The sequence below is a fragment of the Micropterus salmoides genome, unplaced genomic scaffold, assembly GCF_014851395.1.
Source record: "Micropterus salmoides isolate LMB-PRFRI ecotype aquatic unplaced genomic scaffold, ASM1485139v1 Ms_hic_scaffold_2666, whole genome shotgun sequence".
In the NCBI taxonomy this organism is placed as follows: Eukaryota; Metazoa; Chordata; class Actinopteri; order Centrarchiformes; family Centrarchidae; genus Micropterus; species Micropterus salmoides.
In genome coordinates this window covers 438-7,613 of record NW_024041891.1, presented here as the reverse complement: position 1 = coordinate 7,613, position 7,176 = coordinate 438, and the positions used below count along the sequence as shown (strand labels likewise).

At 39.6% G+C, this 7,176-nt stretch overlaps 1 pseudogene; it reads right to left on the bottom strand.

Moving 5' to 3' along the window:
• Positions 1–3,884: 3,884 nt before the first annotated feature.
• Positions 3,885–5,287, bottom strand: LOC119919321 (annotated as a pseudogene).
• Between the last annotated feature and the right edge of the window lie 1,889 nt (positions 5,288–7,176).

The following is a 7,176-nucleotide window of genomic DNA, read 5'->3' as shown; positions in this document are numbered from 1 at the left end:
CCAATAAGTCAATGATTACTTCACCAGGTGCTGTGGTTTAAGGTTTAAGGATTTCAAAACATACAATCCACGTTATCCACGTTATAATATATTTTTTAAACCTGATATGGGTCTGTCCAAAAAAAAACATACATTTGCAAGTTTTAGTTCCTTAATACAATATCAAAGCTTAAATGTACACTATATATACCAAATAAATATATATGTATTTACAGAGACTTGATCCCCATGCCTGTATGTTGATTCAGTGACCTTTTGTCTATAAACCCAGCTTTCCAGCTCCAGATACGTCTTACATTTAAATAAATCGGTAAACACATGCATATTTTTACTTCCAGACAGTTTAATCCCAGAGGAGGGATAAAAAAGCTACACCGAGAACATGATACAATTACACCCCCAAACAAGTAAATACATTTTTCTCATCAGTGATTGCAGTTTGACATGAGTTACACAAACCATAATAATACGATGGGAGACAGTTCAGCTGTAAACACGATGACTGCAGAAAGGTAAATTTGGCACCAGACGGAGAAGGCAAGTAAACAACAAGGAGGAAAACATGCACTTTGCATGTACCTTCTGTTCCTGGAAATAGTATGTTAGTCAGCTTAATTTACAGCACAATTAAACCTACTATCTAATTACTTCAAATTTGAACAGTGGAGGAAGCGAATAAAACAATTGATGTGAATGTTTTCGTGGAGTTGGTAAGCCTATATTTCTTTACATTTTGGCACGAGTAAAAGTTAGCTGAATTAACTATTACCAGTTCCTGTTAGCACTGTATTCATGAATGCACAGACAACTTTCAAGGCACTACTTTAATACTGAAGTTCTGGAGTTATGAGGAGCATCTTTTTTATGACTTATAAGCAGATTTATTTGCTATCCCCACGTTGTTAAATTTTTGGTTCCTAAGGCATCCTTTATTAAGGATTTATAAGTTGTAACAAACACTTTAATTAATGTTTAATAACTTACTAATGAGTAATAGATTAGTTATAGGACACGCATTAATATGTTTATAAGAAAATACATCAGTGTTTTGTAGAGGTTTTCTTATCTTATTAAAGTTTATAAATAGCAAAGAGCAATATTAAATGTTTGTTAACATTAATTAGACATTAGTTATAACTTATAAACCCTTTTAAAAGGTGTCTATCTGGACAGTGATACCAAAAGTTCTTGATGCCTTCTTTTTACCTTCTTACTCTTTTCTTATTTCATATGTTTTTATTTATAAAACATTATTATTCATTTGTTTCTCACTTTTTGAGAAGCCTTATGGCTTATTAATGGCTTTTACCTTGGTGTTTAAGAAGCAAATTATTCATTAACTATTAATTAAACCATAGTTTAAGCAAGTATGAAGGTCAACTTATTAGAAAGTGATCTCAAGTTTTCTTAAAGTAAATAAGTTAAATATGCAGATGACATACTGTTTTAAACATAAACATGTATAGATAATGTTATCTGGTTATTTTAAAGAAGCCTCGAGTTGAAATTTGCAGTTGCAGCAGGTTGTAGAAGCAGGTCGTGCAATATAAAGAATTTAACTTTATATTGTGGGTAATAAAGTAGATCAGTTTAATAGTAACTCACAACATGATACTGTGTATAATTGGCAGTTAGCTGAGAGTTGCCGGGAGTTTCCCATCCTGCTTAAAGCTTCAGAAACCAGACAACACACACAAGTTCAATTACAAAGAGTTTAATCCCAAAAATACCTTTTTTCTTTTTTCCATTTTGGCATGTAATACATTGTTTGGTCTTGCTGTATCTTGGCTGTAACACTACACTGTATAATTTACATTGTCTGAAGTAGCGGCTGTCATGCAGTGTTGAACACAGCTCAACTGAATGCTGCAGAGGAAAGGATGCCACGTTCACGTCAGATTTATGTTGCAAAGATTTTAAATGATGATCAAATTACCTTCAAAACACAATCAGTTTTACTTTAAATTGAGGAACATGCTGCATTTTATCATTTAAAACACATAAAGTTTGATTATTTTGTGTTCATGGCAGCATCTAAATGTAACCTTGTTTCTTCTTCTGTTTAGACGTGAACGCGGCATTAGACAACAGTCCGTGTGAGACATTCAACAGTCCTGTAGGACAAAATGCTAATTTCAGTGACTTTTTTAGGATTATTCTGCAAGCTGTCAATCATGTGGGTGGAACATTGTGTTAACATTGGGTTGGTACTTAATCTGTTCTAAGGGGAAATAATTTTATTAGAAAAACTCCCCACACATCATGTTTTGGTTTATCATTCAACTGGAGGAAACATTTATGAGTAAATATCCTTCAATAAGAGGAAAGTCATTTGTAGGAACAGCTTAACAGGTTCCAGCCTGTCGGTTTGTTAGACTACATCATTGTTTAAGGAAGACACTTTGCTCCTCGTCTCTCTGTCCTGTCACTGCCAGCAGGTCAACACCATGTGGGATGCCTAACGCTTTCTCAACAACTCTGAGGAACAGCTGATAACAAAACTACTATTTATTTTGGAGAACCGTGAGGATGCTGATCTGATTTTGTCCAAGTCTTGTGCCCAACATCACTCTATGTTGACAACTACGTAGTGTTTGTTGAAAGTTTTCAGGAAGAACTGTGCAATGCATGATGGCAGTTTGGTAATGGTAATTTGGCAATCTGGTGCACAAATTATATAAACAGCCACTGCTACATTTACCTGTGTTTTGATATCCCAGTGCCTGAAAGCGGAAACAATAAATGCATTTTTTCCACTGGATAATTGATAACGCGCTCAACGATATGGCAGTAAATTACTTCAAATGGAGAACTGTAAGCTCTAATTGGCTGTTGCAAATACTGTTTATGCAGCAACAAACTAACACATGGTGTCCACTGGCAACTTATTTAGCAACTAGTTGTTACTGTTCTTGGAAGAAAGGTGGTAACTCTGGACCCAAGCTAAAAACAGAGAGCTACATGTACATGTAAAGATAAAAAAAAAAATGTGCTGTAGATCCATGGTGAACAGTCAAAATCAATCACCTCCTGAGATCTGTGGACACAAAATCCGCTATTCACAGAGCTCAGCCCTCCAATATGGCTTCCGGAGGAAGTTTAATCAAAGGTGGTTTCTCGTGTCAAGACACACCACTCAGAAAATTCTCAAAGTGCAAAAAAGCATAGAGTCAATGGGTGCATTTCATAATCTTAAACCACTGCAATTCTTTCTAAAACTGCTTGACGACAGTATCAATTCCACACTTATTGGCAGCTTATTATTGTCTTTACTTAGAAGCAAAACTATGAGCCCTTTTATCCCCCATCTGCTTTGTGCAACAAAGCTACAAAAACTGTATCCTGGAAAAACGGCGAGGCTCCGGTGACCTCATTAGTTAACTCTTGACTATTTAGACTGATCACCCAGAATCTTAACAAAGTTGTAGTCTCAGCCTTATCTCAACCAATCATGTCAGATTTAGCCTACATTTTCACCTTAGTTGTAAATAACAAAACAATGAGGATGGAAGAGATGGAGAGGTTGTCTTCTCAGGGGAATCATCTTTGGTGTAACACCATCTCACAGCTCTAAACACCAGCCTGTGCATCAGTGCATCCCTAATCACATTTACAACAGTCTGTGCACAGCACAACACGGCAGCAACAGGGAGCTCTGCCAGTAGATCAATACACTTTATAAAACATCTCCGCCACAACGTAGACATCCCTAATGAAACAGTCCTATTAATACGCCTACACGAGGGACTCACTCAGAGGGAGTTTAATCTGCCTGTAAAGAGGGTTAAAACAGCTGATAAAGGCAAGACATCTTTTTTTTCCCATAAATGAGATTATTATGATTGTTTTGTTGTAATTATTGTATTCATATTTATATTATAAGATGATCTAGTTGTTTTCTGCAAATAAAAATGTTGGTAAATTGAGTTTAGGCAGGTTTGCCTTCATTACGTCCCTCTATAACATTCAAACCTGAAGAGTGACAATATTTTCAGCTCATGTAGCATCAGTATAAATATATTCCCGTTATATATGGAGACTTGTAATGTCTCTGTGGTGATCAATAATGATATTTATGCTTCCTGGTGTTTTTATCTGCTGTGTATAATCCTGTAATATTTCTAAATCATCACTGCCTCTTCTTCTTCTGCTTCAGTGACTTCCTCCTCTTCACTATCATCTCATACAGCTTGTCCATGCCCTCATCCAGACCCTCTCCTATGATGGCGCAGGCCGGCTGGACGTGGTACGGGGTGGAGGGGCTCAGCTCAGCAAGGGCCAGCTGCCTCTCGATCTCCCCTACATCCAGCGCCCGGGGCAGGTCCTGCTTGTTGGCGATGACCAGCAGCGGGGTCCCCTGGTTCTCCGAGAACCGGGTGATCTTGTGCAGCTCGGTCCGGGCCTCTCCAGCCTCTCAGCGTCTACCGAGTCCACCACGTACACGATTCCATCCGTGCAGCGGCTGTAGGGCTTCCACAGGGGCCGTAGCTTCTCCTGGCCCCCGACGTCCCAGAAGTGGCAGCTGATGCCCCTGGAGGCCCCCGCACCGCCCAGCCGGATCTTCTCCGTGTTGAAGCCGATGGTGGGTACCGTGTTGACGAACTCGTTAAATTTAAGCCGGTACAGGACAGTGGTTTTGCCGGCAGAGTCCAAGCCGAGCATGACTATGTGCAGGGACTGGAAGGCACCCAAATTGGAGAAACTATTCCCCATCTTGAAGCCTGAGGAAGAGGGACAGTCTGCACACCACAGCCCCAGCAGAGAGCGATATCACCGCAGGAGATGCTTAAATGTCCCAGGAGTGATCCATACCGGGTTATTCCCCAGGTGAGAGTCAAATCATAAATGGTCAGAAACGGCTGATGCGCCTCTCCTGTTCAGCAGATGTGGGGGGCGCAGTCCCTTGTTGCACGGAGGCACTCCGGCAGCCAGACAAGCCGCAGCATCCCTGGAGTCACTCCAACAACATCGGGCGTCCAGAAACAGTAAAATCATCACACACAGCGGTGCATCTACCGTGCGCACCGCTTTCCAAATGCGCAAATTACGCGTGGCCGAGTGTCACATCATGCCTCTGCGTCTTTCCGTGTGTCTCCAAGTGCGTAACAGCTGCCTTCATGTAGTAACACACACATGTGATGGTGTGTGACGCGTGGCTCAGCCTCTCCTGTTGTCATGAAAAGATGCGTCAAGCTGAGGCAGAAATGGCCCATACAGAATAAGACTTCCGGTAAAGCAATGGCGCCCCAAAATAAAAGCCTCCTTCATGGAAAAACTCTGTAATCCGGACCAGTGAGTCTTATTTTGAACGGCACTCTTGCAGGTGAGGCTAGTGTTTCCTCTGCGCACTCAGCTGTCTGAGCGGCTAAAACTCTGACACCTGGTGGTGAAATATGACAACTACGTTTCCAACACACAAACTGGGATGTAAAATAAATTTGAGTTGGAAATTAAAAGTAGTAAAACATTTATAAAAATATTGTGTTTAAAAGTGTTAAATATAACATTTTATAGTGTTCTGATCTGTGTGTAGTATTGTAGTTTGTACTAGGTTTGTAAAGCAACTTCATGATGCAGGTTTTTATTGATGCCTTGGGACCCATTTAGGATCCATGTGAGGGAGAAAATTAAAGTCATTTCGGGAATTTTTTCGAATTGCTATGTAAAACATGTAAAAATTTGTTTTACAAATAACTCAGCTGCATTCGAGGATATTCTTTCATAACTTACACACTCTGTCCAGGTTGCTCTTATTACTTTGTGATCCATTTTTAGTAGCTGTTCCTATTTAGTTACTTTATACAAGAAGGAAACAAACACATTTCATTTAAAAACTGCTTTAAGAAAAACATTAAAATTACCTAAATGTCTTGTTCTGTGTACTGATGTGCCCCAAAACAGCTCAGACCAGCTGTAGGCTCTGTAATATACAGATTATTATTTATTATGTAAAATATATTATATGTGACATTGTATAATCACACACACAGCGTACACGTATGTATACAATAATAATCATCTAACAACAATGAAGGCATGTTGATTATCTAATTAACAGTTTTTCATTCATTTAAAAAAAACCCACAATGGTAAAGATGAGTGTAAATCATGTTAATATTTGTATACCCCCCTGCAATGTGGTACATGTGAAATTGCCACTGGATGGCAGCAAACTATTTCATAACAGGATGAGACTCTGCAATTCCAATTTGTTTCAGTTTGACACACAAAAGGGCCTCTTATGCCAAACTGTCAGTTTTCTTGCACTCACGTACAATCAAGAATGAAGTACCGTTCCTCCTAGACCAACAGCGCTCATATATTAAGATATAAAAGTTAAAAGGAGCACTTAAAAAAGAAAATGTAAGCATTTAAATACACACAGTACACATACTCGTAACCCAGTACACATGGTGTAACAGAATTAGCAGCATGTACTGTTAATTGTGTTGTCTGTACAAAGTGCATGTTTGCCCTTTGCCCTGCCCACATTTAAAGGCTGTCAACAAATGAATTAAGGTTAAGCTGTAATCATGGCTGCACACAGACAGGCGTTTAACTTGTTTACAATATTGCCCTTATATTTTACCTGTTTCATTGTAATGCAGCTGCTCTCCGTTTGCTCGCAGCTTCATACTTGCAGAAGTTTTTACCAGTGCGTTAAGTTTGTTGACCCTCAGCAACAAATCAGCGAGGTCTAATTAGGCAGAATAAGTGAAAACACCTAGTGGCCTAGGCAGGATTTTTATTAGTGGCAAAGAGAGGAGGGAAATGCAACACCAGTCCCTAAACAGACACAGATTCACAGAGACAGCACACACAACCTGAGTCATCAAGCCCTCACTAATTGTTCTCTGTGACCTCCTCCTTCATTGATTTCCCTGCTAATGTGTGTGAGATCAATAAAACAAATTATAAGCAGGGCATGGACATGCGCGCACACACACACAGCCTGACTTTACAAGACCAACTAATTGCACGCCCCCTCTCTCTCTCTAACAAGGCTGAGTCATTGATTGTCGCTCGCCCACCGCCCACAGAGTCCTCATCCATAAAACAAGAGCCTCCTTCACTGGTTCACTTTTTACAATGTTTACACAATTTATTCCATCGTCTCCTCGATGTTCCTCAGGTTAAAGATGACAAGCAGCTAACAGATGTTGAGAAAGGTTAAAA